The sequence below is a fragment of the Peromyscus maniculatus genome, chromosome 6, assembly GCF_049852395.1.
Source record: "Peromyscus maniculatus bairdii isolate BWxNUB_F1_BW_parent chromosome 6, HU_Pman_BW_mat_3.1, whole genome shotgun sequence".
Lineage (NCBI taxonomy): Eukaryota > Metazoa > Chordata > Mammalia > Rodentia > Cricetidae > Peromyscus > Peromyscus maniculatus.
Genome location: NC_134857.1, coordinates 89,529,228 through 89,542,228, shown reverse-complemented (window position 1 = coordinate 89,542,228; position 13,001 = coordinate 89,529,228). Strand labels below are relative to the sequence as shown.

Here is a 13,001-nt window from a genome sequence, read left to right as displayed (position 1 = left end):
AACAAGAAAAGTCTGAAACCAAATTCCACCAAACCTTTAAGGGAGAACTATCACTTACACCCCTCAAACTGTTCCACAAAATAGAGAAGAAACACTGCTAAGCCTTTTCTGCACAGCCACTATAATCTTGGTATCAAAACTGAACAAAGACACAAAAAAAGAAAATTAGTATCTATTTGTTTGATGAACACAAATCCAAAACTTCGCAGTAAACCTCATACAAATAGTCATCAATAACACATTGAGACAGCCATTCACTATGACAAAGTTGGTTTCATACCAGGAATGTAAGTCATTCAATATACATAATTAATGTAATTCTACATTTAGTTAGATATAGGGCAGAAGTTACATGATCATTGCAATGGATACAGAAATGGCCACTCCAGCCAGAAGAACAGGTAGGCAAATGCAGGCAGACTCACTGCTGGACCAGAGACCTTGCCAGCCCCCAGAATTCCAGATAGGCCTCCTGCCCATGGACCTCCTCCACTCTGTCGGTGGACCCCAATCCTCTACTCATTGTCTTGTCCCAACCCTCAACTTGGGCAGAGACTCCTTGCTGGACCAGGGGTTATCTTAGCTTCCAGAACTCCAGGTAGGTACCTGCATACAGACCTTCTCCACTCTCTTGGTACCCCCCTCTGTTGCCCCCAGACACTATCCCCAATCACTCCTCCCCTCCTCACCACCATGCCACAGCCCCCAACTCAGATGGAGATTCCCTACTCGAGAAGAGGCCACACTGGCCACAAGAAGTCCAGCTCAACCACAGTCCACACAAACCAGAGGACCAGAGAGGAAAAGAAACCAAGGAACCAAACTCCACTTAACAAAGACAAACTTAGAAATCATCACCTAGATCTATAATCACCCCAAACCCAGATGCCTAGATGCCAGGGTAAGAACACAATCAATAACAGCCAAGTCAATATTTCACCACCAGAGGCCAGCTATCCTACTACAGAAAGCCCTGAATATTCCAACATAACTGAAGCATAAGAAAAAGACCTTAGGTCTTTCTGGACCTGGCCAAGTAGGAGGCGCCATCATGGGTGTTGACATTCGCCACAACAAGGACCGAAAGGTTCAGCACAAGGAGCCCAAGAGCCAAGACATCTACCTGCGGCTGCTGGTCAAGCTGTCCAGGTTTCTGACCAGACAAACCAACTCGACCTTCAATCAGGTTGTGCTGAAAAGGTTATTTATGAATCACACTAACCGGCCACCTCTGTCCCTGTCCAGGATGATCCAAAAGATGAAGCTTCCTGGCGGAGAGAACAAGACAGCTGTGGTTGTGGGGACAGTCACAGATGATGTGCGGATTCTCGAAGTGCCTAAACTGCGGTGTGTGCACTGCGGGTGAGCAGCCGCGCCCGAAGTCACATCCTCAAGGCTGGGGGTAAGATCCTCACCTTCAACCAGCTGGCCCTGAAGTCTCCCAAGGGCCGTGGCACTGTGCTCCTGTCCTCGGAAGGGCCGAGAGGTATACCGGCATTTTGGCAAGGCCCCAGGAACCCCACACAGCCATACCAAACCCTACGTCTGCTCCAAGGGCCCGAAGTTCAAATGTGCCAGAGGCAGAAGGGCTAGCTGCGGCTACAAAAACTAACCTTGGATTTTACTGTTAAAAAAAAAAAAAAAAAAAAAAAAAGCTTTGAATGTTGAAAAAAAAAAAAAAAGACCTTAAAACCAACCTTTTGAAGATGTTTGAAGTCCTTAGAATAAATCCCTTAAAGAAATCAAGAAAAAGATGAACAAAAAATTGGAGGAAATGGATAAATCCACATAAAAAGCCAAGGGGAAAAAAAAACAGTTGAAGGAAATGAATAAAATGTTTCAAGACCTGGAATTGGAAATAGAAGCAATAAGAAAAACACAAACTAAGGAGATTCTGGAAATGAAAATGGGTAAGCAAACAGGAACTACAGATGCAAGTTTCACTAACAATACAAGAGAAGAGAGAATCTCAGTCATTGAAGATTAGATAGAAGAAATAGATACATTGGTCAAAGAAAATTTTAAATCTAAAAAATTCCTGACACAAAACATCCAGGAAATCTGGGACATTATGAAAAGACTAAACCTAAGAATAACAGAAATAGAAGAAGGAGAAGAATCCCAGCTTAAAGGCCCAGAAAATGTTTTTAACAAAATCACAGAAGAAAATTTTCTTATAAAATAACTTAAAGAAGGACACCCCCATAAAGGTACAAGAAGTATGTAGAACACCAAATAAATTGACCAGAATAAAATCCCCTCACCACATAATAATCAAAACACTAAACACACAGAACACAGAAAGATATTAAAAGACTTAGTAACATATGAAGGTAGACCTATTAGAATTACACCTGACTTCTCACTGTAAACTCTAAAAGCCAGAAAGGCCTGGAAAAAATGTACTGCAGACTCTTAAGAAACTACAGTTGCTAGCCCAGACTACTATACACAGCAAAATTTTCAATCACTATAGATGAAGAAAACACAAACTTCTATGGTAAAGTCAAATTCAAACAATATCTCTCTAGAAATCCAGCTCTACAGAAGATACTAAAAAGAAAACTCCAACCCAAGGAGGTTAACTACACCCATGAAAACACAGGAAATTAATCTCACACCAGCAAAACTAAAAGAAGGGAAGCACCCACACACCACCAATAACAAAATAACAGGAATTAACAATCATTTGTCATTGATATCTCTCAATATCAGTGGTCCCAATTCCCCAAGAGAAAAGCACATAATAACAGAATGGATCTAAAAACAGGATCCATCCTTCTGCTGCATACAAGAAACACCCCTCAACATCAAAGATAGACATTGCCCCTGAGTAAGGGGTTGAAAAAAGATTTTCCAAGCAAACTCTAGAACAAAAAGAAGTAAGCACATCCAATAGGAGTAGATGGCAGGAAATAATCAAATTGGTGTGAAATCAATAAAATAGAAATAAAGAGAACACTACAAAGAATCAGTGAAACAAAGAGTTAGTTCTTTGAGAAAATGAACAAGATAGACAAACCCCTATTCAAACTAACAAAGGAGAGAGAATATTCAATCAGAAACAAAAAGGGAGACATAACAACAGACACCAGGGAAATCCAAAGAATCATTAGATCATACTTTTAAAAACCTGTACTTCACAAATTTGGAAAATCTAAAAGAAATAGACAATTTTCTTGATAGATACCATTTACCAAAGTTAAATCAAGATCAAATAAACAATTTAAATAGACCTATAACCTCTAAGGAAAAAGAAGCAGTCATTAAAATCTTCCAACCAAAATAAGCCCAGGCCAAACAGTTTTAATGCAGAATTCTACTAGACTTTTTTTTTTTTAATTTTATTTTACAATACTATTCAGTTCTACATAACAGCCACAGATTCCCTTGTTCTCCCCCTTCCTGCCCCCCTCCCCTTCCCCCAGCCCAACCCCCATTCCCACCCCCTCCAGATCAAGGCCACCCCTGAGGACTGAGATCGACCTGATAGACTCAGTCCAGGCAGGTCCAGTCCTCTCCTCCCAGATTGAGCCAAGCATCCCTGTATAAGTCTCAGGTTTCAAACAGCTATCTCATGCAGCGAGCCCAGGACCTGGTACCACTGCCTTGATGCCTCCCAAACAGATCAAGCCAATCAACTGTCTCATTTATTCAGAGGGCCTGATCCAGTTGGGGGCCCCTCAGCCTTTGGTTCATAGTTCATGTGTTTCCATTCGTTTGGCTATTTGTCCCTGTGCTTTATCCAACCTTGGTTTCAACAATTCTCGCTCATATAAACCCTCCTCTTTCTCGCTAATTAGACTCCCAGCGCTCCACCCGGGGCCTAGCCGTGGATGTCTGCATCCAGATTCCTCAGTATTTGGATGGGGTTTCTGGCACAACTATTAGGGTGTTTGGCCATCCCATCACCAGAGTAGGTCAGTCCCGGCTCTCTCGGCCATTGCCAGCAGTCTTTTGTGGGGGTATCTTTGTGGATTTCTGTGGGCCTCTTTAGCACTTTGTTTCTTCCTTTTCTCATGTGGTCTTCATTTACCATGGTCTCCTATTCCTTGTTCTCCCTCTCTGTTCTTGATCCAGGTGGGATCTCCCACTCTCTTTCCCTCGACCCTCACTGTTCATTGCTCCCACTCATGTCCAGGCTGTTCATGTAAATCTCATCCATTTCTCCGTCATTGGGTGATCCCCATGTCTTTCTTGGGGTCCTGTTTTCCAGGTAGCCTCACTGGTGATGTGAGTAGCAGTCCAGTCATCCTTGTTCCACATCTAGTATCCTCCTATGAGTGAATACATACCATATTTGTCTTTCTGAGTCTGGGTTACCTCACTCAGGTCTACTAGACTTTTAAAGAAGATATAACACTAAGAATCCTCAAGTTTTCCACAATATAAAAACAGAAGGAACATTGCCAAATTCATTTTATGAGGCCACAGTCACCCTAATATCCAAGCCACAAAAAGATTCAACAAAGAAGGAGAATTACAGACCAATTTCCCTCATGAACATAGATGCAAAAATACTCAATAAAATACTTGCAAACTGAATCCAAGAATACACCAAAAAAATTGTCCACCATGACCAAGTAGGCTTCATCCTAGAGATGCAGGGATGGTTCAATATATAAAAAATCAGTCAATGTAATCCACCATATAAAGAAACAAAGAAAAAACATGTGGTCATCTAATTAGATGCTGAAAAGCCTTTGGCAAAATCCAACACCCCTTCATGATAAAAGTCTTGGACATATTAGGGATACAAGGGACATGCATACCTAAATTTATAATAAAGGCAATTTACAGCAAGCCTATAGCCAAGATCAAATTAAATGGAGAGAAATTCAAAACATTTCCACTAAAATCAGGAATAAGACAAGGCTGCCCATTCTCTATATATCTATTCAATACAGTACTTGAAGTTCTAGCTAGAGCAATAAGATAACTGAAGGAGATCACGGGGATAAAAATTGGAAAGGAAGAAGTCAATGTATTGTTATTTGCAGATGATATGATAGTATACATATCAACCCAAAAAATTCTACCAGGAAACTCATACCACTAATAAACACTCACAGCAAAGTGGTTGGATAAAATTAACTCAAAACAATCAGTAGCCCTCCTATCTATAAATGACAAATGGACTGAGAAAGAAATAGGGATACAACACCATAGCCATAGATAATATAAAATATCTTGGGTTGACTCTAACCAAGGAAGTGAAAGCCTTATATGACAAAAACTTCAGGTCTTCAAAGAAAGAAATTGATGAAGGTATCAAAAGATGGAAAGATTTCTCGTGCTCATGGATTGGTAAGATTAACATAGTAAAAATGGCCATCTTACCAAAAGCAATCTACAGATTCAATGCAATCCCAATCAAAATTCCAACACAAAATTCTTTACAGATCTTGAAAAGACAACACTCAACTTCATATGAAAAAACAAAAAACCAGGACAGCTAAAACAATCCTGTACAATAAAAGAACTTCCAGGGGTATCACCATCCCTTATTTCAAACTATACCACAGAGCTGTAGTAATAACACACGTTATTGGCATAAAAACAGATTCCTTCATCAATGGAACCAAATTGAAGACAGATGTAAATCCACACACCCATGGACACCTGGTTTTTGATAAATAAGTTCCCGGGCCAAAGCTGCCACACCCATTTTCACTACATTGCCCAGTCAGGCTTCTGCTGCTGCCGCTGCCACTGCCACCACTGCCACTGCCACTGCTCACCCCGGCCCCTCATGCCTCACAGCCCCTCTGCCACAGCTGTTGCAGCAGATTTGGTAAGACACCTGGGAAGTCCAAAGAACGTCTTTCCCACATTAAGAATGGGAAATATCACAATGTTGGGAGTTAGGACTCTGTATAGTGCCACAATGGATGGCTTGAAAATAGAAAAAATAAATGAAGGGATAACTGACTTAGCTGGAGTTGACATATGCTGCTTATAGTTACTATCAGCTTGGTCATACATATTTTATCCTTTAAAAAGTGGTTTGGTAACTGTGACAAATATGAAAAGTTGACTGACAAGATACAAGCCTTAGAAAGACTTATTAGAAAATAATAAAAAATACTCAGACACAAACAGAGGAATTTAGACAAGAACGTACCACACCACTGCATGATGAAACTGAAGAGGGGCAGCTTAGGGGTTTTAAAAAAACCAACCTTAGTTTATTACTAAATTAATATATATATCAGTTACTATACAAGAACAACCAGCACAGAATAGAGACCCCTGAAATTATACAGAAGTTAAATGGAATCCTATAGCAATATTAGATTTGAGAAGATTTAAGGAAGCAGTTGTTTTATATGGTATACATTGACCTTATGTGAAATAGATGTTAAATTCATGGGCAACTCATAACAGAATTATCCCAAAGACTGGAAAGAATTTAGCTACAGCAATTTTGGGAGCTGGTCCTTGGTTACAGTAGCAAACATGGTGGCCAGAGGAAGCTAGGCTATTAGAATAACAAAATAGGGCTAGAGGCATTAATATTTCCCAAGACCAGCTTCTAGGTGAAGGCCAATATGCTGAGTTGCAAAGACAGTTCAAATTGATGATCCCACTTCGGCCCTATGTCATCTAGCAGCCTTAAATGCTTGGGACAAGGTTAAAGAATCAGGAAAGAGAGCTGAGTCATTTACTAAAATTATGCAAGGCCCAAAAGAAGCCTTCACTGATTTTTTTTTTTGCCAAGATTGACTTCAGTTGTAAATAGAATAGTATCAGATCCAGATGTCAAACAAACATTAACTGAATTTTTGGCTTTTGAAAGTGGTAATTCAGAATATAAAAGAGTGATTAGACCTTTAAAGGTAAGATCTGTACTAATAGATGAATGGATTAGAAATACAGCTGATATTGGACCTCATGCTTATGATGCTACTTTGATAGAAGTTATTTCTAAAAATTTTAAGAAAAATCAAAATGTCAGATGTTTTAATTGTGATAAACAAGGTCACCTGAAAAGGGATTGTAGGCAAGGCACTCCTAAAAGCAATGTTTTTTCTAGAGATGATCCAAATAGAAGGTCCCAGCCTTCTGGAGTGTGCAGAAGGTGTGGTAAAGGCTGGCATTGCACTAATGAGTACAGATCAACAAGGGACAGACAAAGTCACTTTTGCCATTGAGAAACAACTTAAGGGCCCTTTCACAGGCCCCAATATCAAATTTTGTTCAATCATTCCCTGTCAGCATTGGAGAAACTCATCCATAGAGAAATTAAAAGACTTAATGTCTGTTATTAAAAACCATACTGGTCTGGATGTGATCAAGGACAGAACAGCTTTAGTAGCTAAAACAAAAATTGTAAGAAAGACAATAAAACAAATATTTTTGGCAAACTTCTTTAAATGATCAAAGACCAAAGCTAAAAATACAAATGAATGGCATTGTAATTGAAGGATTACTGGACACAGGTTTAGATGTAACCATAATTTCACCAAAATCTTGGCATCTAGATTGGCCTCTTCAGGAAGTAAATATTGAGCTTTATCTCAGGTAAAATAAGGTACAAGGTATAAGGCCAGAAGGACAGATAGGAAAATTAAAGCCATACGTGGCTAACGTGGCAATGAATTTATGAAGATGTGATTGTTACAGCAATAGAAATCACAGATTAACATTCCTCCAATCTCAGAAACAAACCATAAAATAAAGAATGCTACTGAGAGAAATATTAAAAGGTATTATCAAGAACAGTCACCAATCATTCAGGTTGTACATAAGGAAGACATAACAGCTATTGTTCTTTCAAAGGTACCAACAACCTTATCTTTAAAAATGGTTAACTGGCAAAGCTGTGTGAGTGGAACAATGGCCTTTGGTATCAGAAAAATTATGGGCACTAGAACATCTGGTAACTAGGAGCAACTAAATACTCAATATACTGACAAATCAACCAGTCCTTGGAATTTTCCTATATTTGTTATTAAAAAGAAATCTGGAAAACAGAAAATGGTAACTGATCTGAGAGCTATAAATAAGGTGATTCAGCCAATGGGCTCTTTGCAGCCTGGAATTCCCTTGCTTTCTGTATTGCCTAAAAGATGGTCTATTATAGTGATTGATTTAAAAGACTGCTTTTTTTACTATACTTTTACAAAAACAGGATCAAGAAAATTTTCCCTTCACAGTGCCTACTTTTAATAATTCCCAGCCTGTTAAAAGGTATCTTTTAACAGGTACTTCCAAAAGGAATATTAAACAGTCCCACTTTATGTCAATATTTTGTACAACAGCCATTAGAAATAATTCATAAACAGTTTCCTCAATCTATAATTTACTGGCTGATTAAGACACAAATACCTTAGGAAAAAATGTTTGATGAAGTAAAGAGAATTTGCCTTGTTGGGTATTACAAATTGCTCCTGGAAAAACACAAAGATGAGATTCTATTAATAACCTAGGATATAAGATAGGTTTATAGAAAAATCAACCACAGAAAGTACAAATCAGGAGAGATCAATTACTAACTCTTAAGATTTTCAAAAGTTGCTGGGAGATATTAACTGGCTAAGGCCCACAATTGGATTAACTACTCAAACGCTAAGTAATTTATTTCAAACTTTATAAGGTAATAGATCTTAAATAGTCCAAGAAAATTATCAGCTGAGGCTGAGAGAGAATTGGCTCTGGTGGAAGAGAAATTACAGGATGCACATGTAGATCTCTTGAATCCAGGGCTTGATTGTATCCTAGTCATACTACCTTCTACACATTCCCCTACAGCAATTCTTATGCAGAGAGAAGATAATATCTTAAAATGTATATTTTTTTACCACACAAACAGGAAAAATTAAAGACCTATGTAGAGAAGGTTTCTGAACTGATTCTGAAAGGAAAACTGAGACTTTGTCAATTAACTAAAAGTCTAAGAGTTTCATTTTTAAAAAATACCATGTTAATAGCAAAGGTTGGAAGAAAGATTTTTTTCCATCACTTGGCAACAAGCCAAGTAAATTATAAGAAATGTTCTGCTTGCTCCTTGTGTAACCAAACTCCACTACCTGCAGGAAGTACCCCAAAATGTACTCAAAGAAATTAAATTTGGTAAATGGATGTGTTCATTTGCTGAGTTTGGGAAATTAAAGTGCATCATACCATAAATACATATGGATTTCAATGGGCAACTGCTTTGAGTTCTGAAAAGGCTGACTCTATAATTACACAATTATTAGAAGTTATGGCCATAATGGGAATACCTGTACAAATTAAGACTGACAATGCTCTAGCATGTATCTCTAATAAAATGAAGCCATTTTGCATATTACAAAATAAAGCATATTACAGGTATGCCACACAACTCTATGGGACAAGCAGTTATAGAAAGATCTAATTGCACTGTAAAAGATATGCTTAATAAATAAAAAGGGATAATAAAGAGCCCTAGAGATAGATTGCACAATTCTTTATTAACTTTCAGTTTTTTAAATGCTAACATTTAAAGGGATGACAGGACAGCTGCAGAGATACATTGGATAATAGAAAAACTACTGAAATAAATCAGCCTATATATTTAAAAATGTGTTGACCTCAGAATGGAAACCAGAATATGTGTTATTTTGGGGAAGAGGTTTCGCTTTTGTTTCCACAGGAAAAGAAAGGCTATGGATACCATCAAGATTGATAAAGATTACATTTGAACAGAGACCTCTTGACTAGGAGATATAATAGTTCATCAAACAGTTTGATCGTTCAAGCCAAACTAACTTATAAGACTAACAAATGCCTTTCACTGGATCAGGTATGGAAAAAAAAGAAAATTTTTATTATTAAAAGATACTTTTTCTGTTGCCAAAAATCACTTCGCCTTAACAAAGATATAACTGCCAAAACCAGAACTCCCCAAAGTTAGGATTGGGGCAGGCTTTTGTTTTTGCCTTTCCGGGAGAATAAAAGCACCCAACTAAGGAATCTAAAGACCACTGGAAAAAAATGAGACAGAAGAAGAAGAAGAAGAAGAAGAAGAAGAAGAAGAAGAAGAAGAAGAAGAAGAAGAAGAAGAAGAAGAAGAAGAAGAAGAAGAAGAAATAATCATCAAGAGAAAATGTCCCAAGAAAAAAGAGTAAATTGGCCTAATGGTTTAGCACACCTTCAACAGGGTAGAATTTCATAAATCTTCCCAAATGCTTGTTTTTGCTGCCCTCTACAAACATAAAAAACAAATGGTCTTTTTGTGGTCCCAATTCAATTAAAATTCAAAGCTGGCTTTGGAGTTGGAATGTGGCTCTCTCCTTCTCTAAATGCAAGCATGCTTGTTAAAGGAAAATCCAAAATAGAGTATTTTCTCCAAATTTGCCAAATACAAACGGACCAGACATTGTAAATGTAATTCTAACTTGTTAATTGTCCTTATTGTGTATAGTTTTACTGTGTTAGACTTAAAACTTTTTCTTTTTATTTAGATAATGCCTGATAATTGTTCTTACTGTATTTTGGTTTTACTGTGTTAGAGTTAAAACCTTTCATTTTTATTTAGATAAAAAGGGGAAAACGTTACAGGATATTTGATCACACTGTGAAACTCCAAGCCTGTGTTAATAAAATTAACCTTGGATCAGTGGGTGGGGTCATGGACTAATTGACAAGAATTAGCCATAGAGAGTACAAAGGACCCAGGAAGATGGATAGAGAGATGTACAAGAAAGAGAAGGGAGGGACTTGGAGATTTGTGGGCCTTTTGGTTTGGAATGAGTGGAGAGATGCAATCTTGCTGGGTCCCCCACCAAAGAGCAAGGTCAGCTGGTTGCTTCTTTGTTTCTCTGATATAGCAAGTTTTCACCCCAGCATTTGATCCCGGAGTCTTTATTGGTAAATATAGCAACTTAGATTTTAAAAAAAATCACAGCTGCTGTTATTTTATCAAAAGAAACTGAAAAAGAGTTTCAGAGAAAATAAGAAGGTTTACTATTAAAGAAACCAAGAGACAGTGGTGGCACACGCCTTTATGGGGTGGGGGTGGTGTAAAGGCAGGTGGATCTCTGTGAGTTCACAGCCAGCCTGGTCTACAAAGTTCCAGGACATCCAGGACTATACAGAGAAACCCTGTCTGGGTTGGGAGACAGGGTGTTATCTTTGTATGTTATGGCTGTTAGCTTGATGTTTTTGTGGGACGCCTAACAGTGGAAGAGGGGGTGTCTATGACTCTTTGGCCTGTTCTTGGGACTCTTTTCCTCCTACTGGGTCGCCTTGTCCAGGCTTGATATGAGGGTTTGTGCCTAGTCTTATTGTAACTTGTTGTGCCATATTCAGTTAATATCACTGGGAAGCCTGCTTTTTCCTCAAGGGAAATGGAAGAGGAGTGGAGGAGAGGGGAGGTGGGGTCGGGGACTGGGAGGAGTGGAGGTAGGAGAGGCTGCAGTCCATATGAGAGAAGAATAAATAAAATAAATAAATGAGTATTGTATGAGAGAAGAATAAATAAATAAATAAATAAATGAACAAATAAAAAGAAACCATGACAAAAAGTTGTTTCTAGGATGAGAGAGCTGCAGAAAATGCTAAATGCTAATGAAAACTTCAGTAAAATAGAAAGTGAGGACTGGGCACAGTGTCTAGAATGTGGGGGGGAGGGAGTGGATCAGCATTTTCTGTCAAATGGTGGGGCAGGAATCAGTTGTAGAGAGTCAAAGACTAATTAGATCTCTATCTAGTTCATACTGTACATAAAAGTAAATTCCAGAAGATATAAAGGATGGAAGGATGAAACTTTAAAATGTTCTGAAGAAAATCTAAAATATCTTTGTGATCTCACTGTGAAAAAGGGAGTTTCAAAAAAAGAAGCATAAGCAAAAATGTTTTTTAAGCAGAAAATAAAAAATATGATTTGGTGAAGTTGATAGCATGCTTGCAATAACATAAGTCATTATAAAAATGAAAAATAGAGACTGAGGATGTGAGTTAGTTGAGGGAGTGCTTGCCTAGCATGTACAAAGCCCTGGGTTCAATTCAGCACCCCATAAATTGGGTGTGATGGTGCATGCCTTTAATCTCAGTGCTTAGAAAGTGTGGGCAAGAGGATCAGGATCTAAAGGTCATCCTCAGCTACAAAAAGAGTTCCAGGCCAACCTGGGCTACATGAAGCAATGATGACCATGATATTATTGATGATGATGATGATGATGATGATGATGATGATGATGATGATAAAAGCCACAAACATAATGAAAATTACAGGCCTTGCAACTAACAAAATGGTAATATTCAGAAAGCATAAGGAATTCTATAGGTTAGTAAGAAAAAGATGAATATGACCTAATAAATGGGCAAAGAATCTGAATAGGGGCCCACATAACCTATATATTATTAGTTCTACATAGCAACAATACTCACCTCACTATATCCTCAGTTCCTCTTTGTTCCCACTTAGATAACAGGATCTATCATCTATTTAATTTTTCTTGGTGCCTGAGACTGAACTGAGGGCCTTGTGCTGAAATCCCCAATCCTAGGATCCACCTTTTTTTATATACTATTATTTAATGATTGTTACTTTTATACAATTCTGCCTACATATTACCTGGATATAATTATAAGTCTCACAATTTAACAGAAAAATAGAGAAACCTGATAAGTACCCTAACACTCGGGACATTTGGCTTAAATTTTGTATATGTATACTGCATTTACACCATTTTCTCCCTCAATCTCCTCCTTCATCCCCTTGACTCCTTTCCAAGTTCATTGCCTCTTTTTCTTTCATTGTTATTGCTACATATATATGATGCATTATTATATAAATACCACCTGCTGAGTCCATTTAGTGTTGCTTATATGTGCATTATTTTGGGGATGACCACTTGGTATTGGATAACCAGTCAAGGGGCTTGTCCTTGGGGAAAGCTGATTCTCCCTTCTCAGCCTACAGATCTTCATCTAGTGGTTGGGCCTTATGAGACTGCCATCAGCCATGGTGGCATGTCAACTGACAGTGTCATTGTTGAAGTCTTCTTTAGACTACCATATTGTTGGGAGCT

The 13,001-nt window shown here is 38.1% G+C and overlaps 1 pseudogene; it reads left to right on the top strand.

Annotated features, from left to right (window-relative positions):
- Positions 1-1,019: 1,019 nt before the first annotated feature.
- On the top strand, positions 1,020-1,624 carry LOC102919277 (large ribosomal subunit protein eL18 pseudogene; annotated as a pseudogene).
- Positions 1,625-13,001: the final 11,377 nt, after the last annotated feature.